Consider the following 14,021-nt stretch of genomic DNA (forward strand, 5'->3'; position numbering starts at 1 on the left):
ACAGCACACTGTAGGGATAATCATTTTTAAATATCACTGATGCAACAGAACATTTCTACTAAAGAGAAGGGAAAGGCACTAGCAGCCCACATGCATTATAAAGGCCATTGCAAAGTCGCTGTATAGCCCAGTTATATGGCGCAAAACTGATTTAGTCTGACCAGAGGTAGCATGCAGTGAGTAAACAGGTGTGACAGGGAAGGTCAGACAGTGAGTTTAAAGCAACAGGGGGGCAAACCTCCATCTGTTTGTGTCTGACCTTCAGAAATACAGCGAAGGTGTTCACCTGTGAATAATCAGTGCAAAGATAAAGCTTCTGCTCCTCCACACCTTCACCTCCCTCCAGTCTAAACAACAGCAGCTTCTAACATACTCAAAAGAAAGCAGATGGGGTCCCATTACTGCGTGGGTTAATGAGTAGTGGAATGAATCCGATGTCAAACAGGTAACAGCTTCATTACTGTTACCATGCCAACATTCCTTGAGGGGCTGAAAGGGACCTTACATGTCTGCTTATGAGGCTCCCGATCAGCCAATAGTATGATTTATACATGTTCCCTGTCATTGTCCTGTGGCTCTGAAGCATGTCACCAGCTTTATTGGTACACTGTGCAGTTTGATAATAATACATATTGAGAATGTAAGCCTGTTGAGTGAAGCAACCGCAGCCTTTGATGGAATCACAGTTGACTTTGCTCTTACTGGACCCCTGTTTTCTATTTTAAGGTGGCAGTGTCTACAACGCTCGGGTTTGTTATCTGTGTAATAAGAATGAGATAAAGGGATCCAATAAATGGCCAGAGCTGAGGACACATTGCTGAGGGATTGGCTGCTATCAAATGACAGGTGACAAGGCGATTCCATTTCCTAATATTGGACTGTGTCTGTGCGGTGCACCCCTTACCGAAGAGACAATGGTACAAACCTTTGAGCAGCAGCGGCAAGACAAAACGGCCAGAGTCAGCGACAATTACACCGGAAGCTGTACCACCGTGACTTCAAAATAAAACAAATCATGAACATTTGGGGAAAAAAATTCAATCAAAAACTACCAGTAATAATAATAAAATCATAATTTTAATGCTAATGAATTAAATGATAATATAGGCTGTAGTATCTATTTTGAATGTCTAATGAGTGAAACTTAAACATAGGCTCAGTGGTATTATTGAAGCATTATTAACATTGCATTATGGTGGACGGTGCGTTTTGCTGTGATAGGCCTGTAGCTTCAGGTCAGACAGAAGAGAAGAAGTGAAATGATTTAACATTTTAGACCTCTAGAGCAGGATATAAAACATTATATAAAATCATACCAAGCTATAGAAGAAGAAATCCGTTTCTTTTGGGCAAAATATCCCCATCACTGACAGATCTTTATTGTTGCTGTTATTATTTATGTGTATGTTGTTTTCTGTGCACAGTCTTTTACAATGTGATCTATCTGCTGTTCCACTTCATACTTAGAACTGACGCTTCTTTTCCTCCATCTTCTCTCTCCGCGACATCTTTTCTGCTTTTACTTTGAAGTAAACCCCTCCGCTTCCTGTATCCTCCGAGCTGCGTGCGGGCCCCTTGACGCTCCTCCCTGTTGCTGCTGGGAATGAGCGCACGGTGAAGTGCTCGGTGGTGTCGGCGCTGAGCAGTCACTACGCCGCGGGTCCGGCGGTGTCAGCTGGAATGAAGCAGTGTGATGAGTCGGCCAGGACGGAGCCCCTGACACCCCGCACTCTCTCTTCTTCGTCCCCGCGGAAGATGGTGACTGGCGGCTAGTTCCAACTTCGGACTCCTTGGCTTTTTTCCCTGGCGAAGCGCGCTGAAATCACTTGGTGAGTGGCCGTCGTTGCGCACATACACTGTCACCTGTTCTGCTCCACAGGTAGGACTTGAGACTGGCGGCTGCTGCTGCGCGCTGACGTTACCGAACCTCTGAAACAGCCAGAGGCATGAGGGCTGGAGAGGACGCTGCTGGGTACAGTAGATTGCAGGCAGGCAGGCAGGGAGGAATCAATGATGCATGCTGGAGCTGTTATCTGCACTGAAACTGAAAAAAAAAATAATAATAAAAGAACAAACAACAAGTCATGATCATGTGACCAACCTATCTGCCAACACCAGTCCTATCTGGCATCAGCTGCAGGCTTGTTCAGATGTAAAAGCAGGCCAGCTCCAGCAGCCTACCTGTCACCTCCATATGGACTCTCAGCATTGTGTGCATCAGCTGTTCTATTCAAAATGCCACTGGCTCCCAGCAGAGAGCTCTATGGCAGCTGGATTATGTGCTCTGGTTTATTAAAAGGTGCGTAAACAGTGACCTTCAGATGGTGAGCGTGATATGGAGAGCTGAGTCTTAAACATTTAACATTTGTAATGTTACTACTACTGAGAAGAATCTGTAATTACACCATACTTTGGGTTGTTTCTTCACGATGACTTACACACAGTCTAGCTGGTTCAGTGAGGATCCGGTTTTGAAGGCCACGTCTAAGAGCCATTGGACTGAATTGTCTGCCAGTGTTCAGTGTTTTAAATGTGACCACTCTTCATTTATAAAAATAGACGTCATTTTCCACATAGAGCATCCTGTGTTGCAAAACTCCCAACTGGCTGATATATGATATAATGTGTTTAAGGAAACTGTCCCTGAAGTAAAAGCAAAAATGTTACACTGCATGTGCGTTCATGTCCTTATCCTTAGGAGAGCCTGTTCCACGTGTGTGCAGAGGCCTTGGACAAGCCTCAGTCTCTCTGCTTTGGTGAATGTGGAGCAGAAAATGTTTCCAAAAAAGCACCAAATGTAAAAACCTGTTAGGGCGTCTGTCTGTGTGTGGTTGTTATAATCCTGGCTTTCTTGAATGTGCACAGTGAATCATGAGTGGGATACACAATGTCAAATGGAAAATGAAGCCAGTGTGTGCTGGGGTACACAGCAGCTCCTCCCTGTTTTTAATATTCATTTTAGCTCCGAGGCACTTCTTTTAATTTGGTGATTTCACCCTGTGTTAATTACACATCCATGAGGTCATTTTTGAAAATCCGACTCATTTCTTGGCCTTGGCTCAGCGGCTGCTGTTTTTACTGTAGGATGCAGTGATCGCGTGTCAGTCAAACAGTGTGGGCGATACTAGGACTTACTCCTCCAGTGTGTAACATTTAGCATGATCTACTGGGAGAACTGGAATATAATATTCTTAGGTGTTTTTGTTTGTTTGTGTATAATCAGCTGAATATAGGAATTGCTGAGTTGTCCTTATCTTAGAATGAGTCGTTTTTATCTACTTGTTTACTTTAATGGATTCTGCCATATTGGACCACCATATTTTTACAGTAGTCCAGAACAGACAAACTCAACATGGTCACAGTTTCACGGCCCCTAGATGCCACTGAATCCTACGCACTGGTGTATCTATTGGTGTATCCTCTATATAGGAGGATCTACTGGAACATACTATTCATGTGTCCATGTGTTTTTATTAGTGTATAATCAGCTGAATATAGGAATCATTGTGTTTATGTTACCTTACGTTTTTGTCTACAGAGGGAGCGGTTCCTCTTCTATGGAGTCCACCATGTTTCTACTGTAGCCCAAAATGGACAAACCAAACAACAGTTTTTAGTTACCGTAGTTTCTCCTACATGCTTGGTGGAGATGAGGGGTTTCCCTTGTATGTAATGTGCAATCTCACTGCTAGATGTCACTAAATCCTACACACTGTTCCTCTAAGTTACATTCAATGTTTTTTGTTTTTCTTTTTGTCACTAGGGGGCAGCAGACACAACATTGACATATTCTTACCTTTTATGGTTATTATGTTTGCCTATTCACACTTCCCTCAGACATTAGCATTCATATGAAGTTGTGTTTATCTTATCTGTTTCTGGCCGCCTGAAGAACATTCACTTTACTCCTGTTTTGGTCTCCACCAACTCCTGAGAAAAATATCTGGCTCCTTAGCAAACATGCTAAATGCTATGTGCTATGTTGCGTACAGTGGGATTATCTGAGTTTTTTGCTGAAACCAGCTGGGAATGAGGATAATGAGCGGTCAGAGTAAACCAACAGTAGAAAACAGTAGATTTCCGGGCGGACAAACCAAAACAATGAGCTATAAGAAGCTAAATAGAGCTGAAGGGAACTGTGGAGTTGGGTGATCATTTTCTGTAGGTTTATCAACTTTAACATTACACAAAATAACTTGATCCATTGTAGCAAACAAATTACTGGTGAGTGCAGCTTTAAATTGACCTAAAATATAACATTATATAATAGTATTAGATACACAATGACCCAAACAGCTCTGAAGTTTGCAAGCTACAATATGGGTGTAAGATAAAAATGGGAAATCTTTCTAATGTATCTGTGTAATTGTTTTAATGATGCAGCAATACTGTTCTTGTGGGAATCCAGCCAGTTCTGGTACTATTTAAAAACTCTTAGTTAATGTTGTGTCATCGGAAGGGAAGGTACATTGTTCACACCGTTGTCACAGGCAGCTCGCTCGGTTCCGTCACCTGCTGGGTGAATCACCCCACTTTCTATGAAATGTTCTTCTTCTGCATCCTGCTCCTTCTTGGAAACCAGGCTTCATGTCACTGCGAGTTATACTATGATGGCAGACAGATGATGACATCGCACCGTGTGCCCTCCGCCCACGCGTTCTGATTCTGGAGTCCCAGAGGTGCCAGACGTGACTGGCTGCTCAAGCCTTTATCACTGACCTCCTAAACAGCCTTATCTTTATCTTTCACACGGAACAAAGGCTGCCACTGTAATCGGTAAACAGGCAACTGCTTTACCTATAAAATCTGTTTAATCTCCAGTGACCTGAGCAGCTACTGAGCAGCTTATCTTCATCGGCTGAGCCAAGACAGACACATAAACTCTGTATTCAAGTAGAGTTATATGTATGATACAGATATTTTATTTTTTATTTCTTTGGCCTTTATTGGATAGAGACAGCTGAAGATTGACAGCAAAGGGGGGATGACATGCAGGCAAAGGCCCCACAGGTCGATTCGAACCCGGGCCGCTGCAGCAACTCCATATATGGGTCGCCAGCCCTACCCACTGAGCTAACCGGGCGCCCAATACAGATATTTTTGACTTAAGTTTTCAAAGACTTACTGTTCCACGCCATATGGTTTGTTACATGCAAGGTTAGTCAAATATACAATATTTTGTGTTGCACATCAAAAAGCTTAATAAATGACAACTTTGGTGCTGAAATAAGATTGATTAATTAATGAATTAATCATTGGAAAATCATCAACAATAATATAGATAATTGATTAATCATGCAAGTCATGTGTCGAGCAAAAATGCCGAACATTTACTGGCTCTAGCTTCTCAAATATCAGGCAGTGCTGCTTGTCTTGACTATCTTCGGTTTTCGGACTATAAAGGTGAGCACTTTGCCTTATTAGCATCAATTTGACCGCAGAACAACAGCTATTGAGTTATTTGTCTCCAGACCCCTTTCCTCTTCTGCTTGTCTTCAAGTCATACTGTACAGGCTCTTTGCGCATGTTTGCCTCAGTTTGCACCACTCAGTTTCAACCCAGCTTTAGAGAGACAGAACGGGCAATGTTGAGACATCACAATAAGCTTTGGGTGATTTTAATGAAAAAATGGTTTGTTATAAGCAACACACTAAAGTAAGCTTTCAAAAAGTGAAGCATTTTGCTATGAATCCCCAATCTCAGGTATTGTGTAGCATCAAACAACTTTCAAATGACAGCCTGCCCTGCTCATCCCTGCTGCAGACAGAGTGTTTGAGATGAAAAGAGGAGGAACACATGTTGTTTTGGGCCCTTTTTTACATCTGCTGTTTGCCATAAAAATGCTTTTGAAGCAAAAAAGACAAGTGCTCTACACTTTTGAAATGTGTCTTTTTGCAGCAAGATGAACGACAGCCAAGTGCCGCCTGTCACTTACAATTTTACCACCCGGCACCAAATTCAATTCCCATTGATTGCGGGCCTCGCCACTTTGAAGATGGAAACAGTAATTTCCCGGGCTAAATTCTAGTCATTCATTATTCCTCTGTATTGACCAGTGACCTATAAGAGTTTAGTCCGAGCCGGTGCGTCTGTAAAGCCCATTGCCCTTTACTGTGACCTATGGCTGTCTGCCATTTGGCTACGGCGGACTTTTATCTCTCTGCCATTAAAACGTGCCAGTCAATTCTTTCCCCACCTGGGTCTGGAGGACATATAAGACGCCGGACGTGTTTTGCAGAGATGTAAAGGACGGAGGATGATAACAGGAACAGACGGGACCCGTTTCCTAAAGAAGCTGTGTTAGACTGTTGTGACCTCAACCTCTCTGTGCCCATTTTCCCAGCAGCCCAGCCTTGACGAGAGGCAGCCTAACTCAATAGACTTCCCCCAGCATGCCTCTGCCCGGCTCTGTGGGAAAGGACTGTGGTTGGTCAATGTCATCTCTCCTGCTGCCAGCCCCTCCATACTGATTAGATGGGAAGGGAACTGTAGGTGAGATGGGATGGGATCCTGTGCAGAGACAAAGGGTTTATTGTAATTCCCAAGGCATCCATTCAATCCACAGATCAGCGACCTTTTCTGTGTATCAGACCACACAATGGAATCAGCTGCTCTGCCCCCCCCCCCCCCTAATTACCGCGTGGAATTCCGTCTGCCCTGGAAACAGGCACGCATCTCAAAGCGGTTTGGTCAGTGACATCACCCCATCTGAAAGAGCTTTCTGTCTATTTGGTAAAATGGAGGGAGCTTAAAGGAGTGAGAGGTGCAGTTGCCTGTTTGATTGTATTGTCAATCCCTGAAGATGCCTCTCTACGGCTGCACCTGGCAACTTTTGCACATTTGCATCCTCAGATGGCAGCGAGAGGGACATGTTTGACAGTTCTGAGTATCACTAGTTAGAAATCAAAATAATCTCAATCCATCAGATCTACTGTCGATTGATCCAGAGTTTGGAATGAGTAGAGAACACTGGCTCTAATGTGTTACGGCAGAACTTAAAGCTGCACTAATATTTTTATAACCACAATGGATCAAATGACTATGCGCAATGTTAATGGTGTGCCTCGAATGACGAACCCACATAGAATTATCAAACAATTTGAGTTTCTTTTAGTCCTTTTTGGTCTCTTTTCGCCCATTGTTTTGTTTTCTCACATAATGAGAGTGAAAAATTAACCCACCGTACGCTACCTGCCCAGAACCAAACACCAGACAGAGAAAGTTAGCAACTAGCACTAACATAGAGGAGCATTTAAAAGCTAAAGAGGCTTTGGTAGAGACCAAAACGGAGTCAAAGGAAGAGCGAATATTGGACTTACATTGTCTGGTGGAAGGGCACACAAGCAAATATTCTCTAGTTCCCAGGAATTTTGAGGATTTGCCAAATTGTTTTGTCTTATGTGATAATAAAGTCGATATCTTTAGTAAGTGTTGGTCGGACAAAACAAGCGATCATCCTGGTTGTTTTTTTTGACATTGTGACAGAACATCGTTTAGACCAAACAATTAAAATTAATTATTTAAAAAAATGGCATCAATTGAGAAAATACTTACATCCAATACTTGTTAGTTACAGCCCAATCTGATGTTGGTGGGTTAGTCCCAGAACACACAGATGGGACTGTATCTCCAGTCTGGTCTGCACGGTTTTTACAGGTTTCAATGGGTTAAAGTTAAGATTTTTTAAGACCATATTGAATGCAATTTAAGACCTATTTTATGTCCAAACTGTAGTTGTTTTAGCATGATCAATACAAACCTATTCCCAAAAAGACATTTAAAAGGGAAACTGAAAAGTGCTGCTTTATATAAGTAACATTAACCATTAATACATTCAATTTCTAATCTTATTTAAGACTTTTTAAGACCCTGCCTGGGTCCTGGAACACCTTGGGATTTTTTCAGGAGTAGCTGAAGGAAATATCGGGAAATGGATGTCAGTCCCTCTCTGTTCATTTTGGATCCGTATAAACGGCAGGATGAACAGACGTGGAATTGGACGGGTGGAGATGAAATCCTCTTGTGTTGCAGATCCTCTGCTGAGTGCAGCTTTAATCACAAACACAAATGCAACACAAGAGGTTGACACTTGTGCTGATGCGGGGTGACACTGTGTGTGTGTGTGTGTGTTGGCTTTATAGCATTTTGTGTGTGTGTGTGTGTGTGTGTGTGTCTCAGCCGATGCCCCATTTGCCAGGGTTTGTTGTCAGAGAGTGCCAGAGGCCCATGGGTGGTAGCCAGCGTGCAGGAGCAGCACGTGCAGCCGCAGCCACCCGGACCGCATCGCTGTTGACACGATGGTCTAGTTCGGAGCGCCCGGGGTGGAGGACGGCCTCGGTTACACTCTTTAAAACAACAGGCTTTGTGCTGAAATATTGACGTGACGGCAGCACACATTGTCCTTCTGGTGTCACACATGTATCGGACATGTGTCACACGTACAGCAGATTTATTCTCCTGGCCTTGCTGCAGCTACGGGGGGTGCAAGTGATACATGTATTGTGAAAGGTGATACCACTCAACAGAAAATGATTTGTCACAATTTTGATAAAATAAACATTTCTGATGTAATTTACGAAGAAAAATGCCGAACATTCTCTGCTTGCAGCTTATCTAATGTGAATATTTCTGCTTTTCTCTGTTTTATATGGAGGTAAATTCAATATCTTTGTGTTTGTGGACTTTTGATGTGGCAACATTAGCATCTTGAAGATGTCACATTAGAAATTTGTCACTATTTTTGACATTTTTTAGAATAAAGGTTAATTGTCAGATTAATAGGTAATGAGACAGTAATAATTGTTAGTTCCAGTCGTCGGAGCATTATCGAACCTCAGTACTGGGGATACTTTGAATTTGGGTTGAGCGAGTACACCATTATATATACCTGTATCTGTTCAACCAACTAATGTATCTCTATCTGTACTCGGTATGGGCAGGGCATAAACCAGACATGGAAGGGACTAACTGGAAGTTGTTTACCTATTAGCTAACACTTTTATGCCATTTTTAGCAAAGTTCTTGTACGGCTGCTTTAACATTTGAGAACTTAAATGAAAAAAAAAGCTATTCTATTTTTTATAGTAACTTAGGTATCCCTTTGGAATTAGACGAATGCTTCATTCATTTAGTTTTGCACTTCCACAAGTGTTGGGGAACTGATAGGAGACAGAAAAAAATGGTCAAAATTGATAGAGCAAAGGCAGAGATATCCTGACTTCTAATTTCTGTATGGGTCAAGCTCCAATAAAGCTGGATCCTACACTTCCCATAATGCAACTCAATAGAGACTTTTATCAGACTTTGCAACGCTCCTGCAGAGCCCAATAAGACATTTCCACAGGCTGAGTAGTACTCCTATTGACAAGTAATTGACTTTGATGCGAAAAATGGGAGTTCCCGTTAAGAACTGTGATTGAACCGAACAGGTAGAGGCTGGAGTCAGAGGCCACCAATCCATGCTTACTTCTCTCAGTCTAATTAGACTGAGTAGAGACACATCAATGGTAATCACTGCAACCACCATCAGGCAAAAGTAGAACATTCTGTAGGGTTAGGACAGTGTGCTTTTCTTATGTTTGACCTGTTCTAATGGATCAAATTGGAGGTCCGTTTGTGTATGGCCGGGATTAGTTGAAGTATAAAAGTGCATCCTCTGTTCTTGCTCAACATGTTCCTTTTCTTCAGATCATTCCTGAGGCCTTTGCCAGCGCTTCCTGCCAGCCATTGTTTACGGCTCTCTGTCAAGTGTGCTAATTGCTGTAAATAGCTGGGTGCTCTGTTGTTGTGATTGACCCTTATGAAAAGCCGCTCAATCTGTCTCATATTTGGCAACGTGGAGGGCACCTTGTTGGCCTCATTTCGTATAATGGCTTGTTGTTGTTATTGCACATTAAACACAGTTAATTACAGAAAGGGCGGTTTGCTTTTACGTAGGTGCTATTTCAATAATTGCGACGGTGCTCTTTGGACCTGTGTACCATCAAACAATAAAGCTGAATGATATCTGTGAGTGCTTGTAACTTCCTTTCAGTGTTGTGGGGAGTTTCTGAAAGTAGGCTTTGAGGTTTTCAGCCAGTATTCAGCGGACTGAAGCTGAGAGCTGATCATTATAATATTATTGATATTGTTACGTGTGTCAAACTTTCCTGTCTTTGCTCTTAAATAAGGTCATGGCTACATACCTACGACCAAAAAAAACTTAAACTTAGACGAACACATTTTTGCTTTACTATTTGTATTTTCAAACAATATGTTTCACCTTTACAAGAGAAAATGAGTTGGGAATGAGGATTAACCAATTAATCATTTTCTGCTATTAACAAGTTGGTTCCCACGGAGTGGAGGTTCCAGTCCCTAATGGAGCTTTTTCTAACGTAACCTGAAACTTAATGTAGTCAGCAACTATATGCTCCTTTTGCTTTGGCAATGCTAAGTTAATGGAGGCAGTAAGAGTTAGCCTTGCATGCTGACATTTGAAAGTTTCCTTAGACCAAACGCATTTCTTACAACTTTGCTTTTTTGGAAAGATTAACAACGCCACCCTGTAAACTCTTGCTTTGGCATGTAGAAAAATCAAAAAATTCGAGCATCTTTGGAGCAGAATTTATGGTTGCTAAACTAAATTTGGGAAATTGCTAATCTGGGAAGGTGTTTCCTAAACGGCCAATTGAATGATTCACTCAGAACTGAATTCATATTTGAATGGAAAGTCCTCTGAGACAGAATTTAGTGTCCTATTTACCATAGGACACTAAAAGTAATAATATTGATATGAATGATAAAAAAATATCCATCCTCAGATTATTTGAGGGTTATATTGAAGGGTTGATTTCTAACAAAAGATCTGGAAAAACCTTTCATGTCCAGACATTTCTCAAACCCAGCGAATCACCTGGCTGATATTGTACTTGCGCACAGACCTGTACCACAAGACCTTGAAGATTTCTCTCTCAAAAGACCTCCTCCCCCATTTCCTTTAAGCAAATTATCTACGCAGTAAAAGCCTCGGCTGATACGTTTTTGTCTGCGAGTCCTGAAACATGAAAGCAGGCAGCCATGGTGAGAAAAAGGGCTGCGTGGATCAGCAGAAAAGACGGGAAGATGTGCCCGGGATTTTTGCGAGATCTGAAGGGAGGCTGTGATCACGCTGTCTCATTAGATCAGTCTCAGCTCTCGGCTTTTCTCCCTCTCTGCTGCTGCTGCTCAGGAAAAAAAACACAGCTTTTTTGAAAATCAACTGCTGATATCGAGTCGTGCTTCACCTTCCAGCTTTTGTGCATATGTATGACCTCCTGTGCACCTGTTAATGTGAATGTGAAGCCCATTTCCTTTCTTCACATTTTTTCTCAGTAGCTATATTTTGCGTATAAGTTCACAGTTTTGCACTGCATACATCTCCTATCATTATATTTTCACATTATAAACACTGCATTTTTTATCAATCTTTTTCTGTTTAATCAGTTTTAATAGCAATGTTTTATATTATACAGTCCTACACAACAGTAATAACAGTATTTATTCTGTTTCTGCATGGTTGTCATTGCTTATACCTCCATCAACAAGCCCCACAGTTAATGTTAACATCACATCTGATGTTATGATAACAAAAGATATCTCCAGGAGCAGAAAAACCCCAATACCAGTGCAGTATAAAGATACTGTGCTTCTTCCTTGGCTCCCCTCCTCCACTATATAACTGCCTTTATAACAATGGTGCAGTTTCCATGGCAGCTAGAGCATGTTAAGCTTTAGGATAACAGTGAAAAAAGTGGGGAGAAGGACAGGGAATAATCACAGGGTATGAGGGACTAAAAATAGCGAGGGACTTAATCCCAGCCATTATTTATTCATCTAAAACTTTTCGTGTTTGCGCCGGCTGTGTAAACATCATTTCTTCTGCAGTTCCTCATCAGGCGGGGAGGCTGTATCTGACCTGAACCTCCACAGTCTTACTGACTGACTAATACCATGACTATAGGGGAGGGGAGGATACAGTAGCAATACAAAGACAACACACTCTGGATGGACATATAGGGGTGGGATTTGCTGTGGTGGGGCTGTCGGCAGAGAGAGAAACAAATTCTATCTATTACTAATTCTACTCCATCATTATTAGATGAGAGTTATGAACAAGCCCAATAGAGAAGGAAATGAGCACAAAACTATTGCTTTATGACTGTAAAACATCCATAGTGAAAACATGCCAATTTCTTAATCAAACATATCTCTAAATGATGCCACACTGTGAGCAGAACATGTGATCATGTTTCATTCAATCTTCGCCAGCTCATGTGCTACATGCACTGACTTGTAATGTATGGACGATAGTGAAGCTGTAGCGTGTGCAGTGAGTGTGGATGCTTCTCTGTGGCTGTCACACTGCGAGTGTTAGACTGATGAGACGCAGAATAGAGGTCAGCCTCAGGCAGCGGGCAGGGCCAGGCTGCTTGGCTCGGAGAACTGATATCCGTCATCGTCTCTTGTTTGGAGAGAAGAAAGCTTTGACAGATATGGCTTTTTAAAGGCCAGTACCAGTGCAGATATTTTTGTACTGAAGCTGCCAATTCTGCTTGTATTTTGTGCCAGTATTTTGTATGTTTAAAAACAGTTCACGACCAATTTGAATGCCTGAAACCAATTAAGTAAGTGGAAGTAATATTTAATGTAAAAATATATCTTACGGGTCTGTAATTTATGAATAGTTTTCTAAGAAGTTTCCTGGAAAAAGAACTGTTTCTGAGTAAATTAGAGGGCAAATAGAGACAGTATTCATGTGGTACACGTCCATTTAATTCCAATTTAGTGTAGCCTGGAGTGTCTTTTAGTCAGTGCACAATAGAGCTGGTCTGATAAACTCGCCAGGCAGATATATTTGCCAATATTAGCTTATTGTAGATGTTGGTAACGGTGTATATGTTGGCAGAGAAGTAACAAGGCATTGCAGAACAGAAATGCCAAAGATCATTAAGAAACTATGTCTGTTCACCAGAGAGCACTGACAAATAGATTTTTACACTATAAAATATGTATGTATCTTCAGACACACACACATAAATCTATGCAAGAGATCAAGATTGTTTGTGTTGTCATGTGTTGATGTGCTACTGGTCAATATAATTGTGAAAAAAATTTATCTGAGTATCGATATATATATTGGCCTCAAAAATCCAGTGTTGGTTGGTCTATAGTGCAAAGCATGCACACCACCGCAGCTGAACATAAAAATAAAGATCTTTATTTAATTCAACACATATAAAGAGTAAGGTCTCCAGTAATAAACAAATGATTCATTCATATAATACTTGAGTTCCAGTCGATCTTTCAAGGAAATATTAATTTTCCCTGTAACTAGTGCAAAATGATATAGTTATTTATATAAAACTCCATGGGAAATTGGGAGGATTTTTTAAGGAAACTGAAAACAATGAATTTTTGTGTAAGATATTGCACAGTCTAGGTTTACTTACTACCTTTTAAAATGTTCTTATGGAACATTTGACAGTATTTCATGGCCTTCTTCAGCGAATAGAACTTGATTAGTGTCATCAAGTGACCTAAATACAGAGTTTTGGTCTGCAGGTGGTCTCACAAGGGAGTTCCATTTCATAAAGAAGACCATGAGATAGAGTCAAAAGTTCCAGGAAACAATCTGTGTGCTCAAAATCAAGATCAAAATCAAGAGAAACTTAAAGATCCCCTGCAGACATGTATTGAGACATATATACAGATAGTCTGATATGTGTCTGATTGGTTTGCACATACAGTACAGGCTGATACTGATATGATTAAAACCAGTTTATAATAGAAAATGTGTAAGCAAACAATAGTAAAATGATCACACCAAACTCTTTGATTATCAGCCTGTAAGCACACCTTACACACACAGGGGTGTGAAAAAAACACCACCAATATGCTTCACTGGTGTGACAATCTAATACATTCTCAATCCAGCAAAAATAAGGAGTGTCTGAGATTGTACATTTCACTTACATTATGAAGTCATTGCAGTATTCAGCTTC

At 41.3% G+C, this 14,021-nt stretch overlaps 1 protein-coding gene across 1 annotated transcript in view; it reads left to right on the forward strand.

Annotated features, from left to right (window-relative positions):
- Window positions 1–1,589: 1,589 nt before the first annotated feature.
- pkib (protein kinase (cAMP-dependent, catalytic) inhibitor beta) overlaps window positions 1,590–14,021 on the forward strand; it is a 20,732-nt gene continuing 8,300 nt past the window's right edge. The window contains exon 1 of the mRNA XM_035681432.1: window positions 1,590–1,829. The gene's annotated coding sequence lies outside the window, so the exon portion shown is untranslated. The remainder of the gene's footprint in view (window positions 1,830–14,021) is intronic.

Source organism: Morone saxatilis, unplaced genomic scaffold, assembly GCF_004916995.1.
Source record: "Morone saxatilis isolate NCDOM2014 unplaced genomic scaffold, NCSU_SB_2.0 Contig9, whole genome shotgun sequence".
NCBI lineage: Eukaryota > Metazoa > Chordata > Actinopteri > Moronidae > Morone > Morone saxatilis.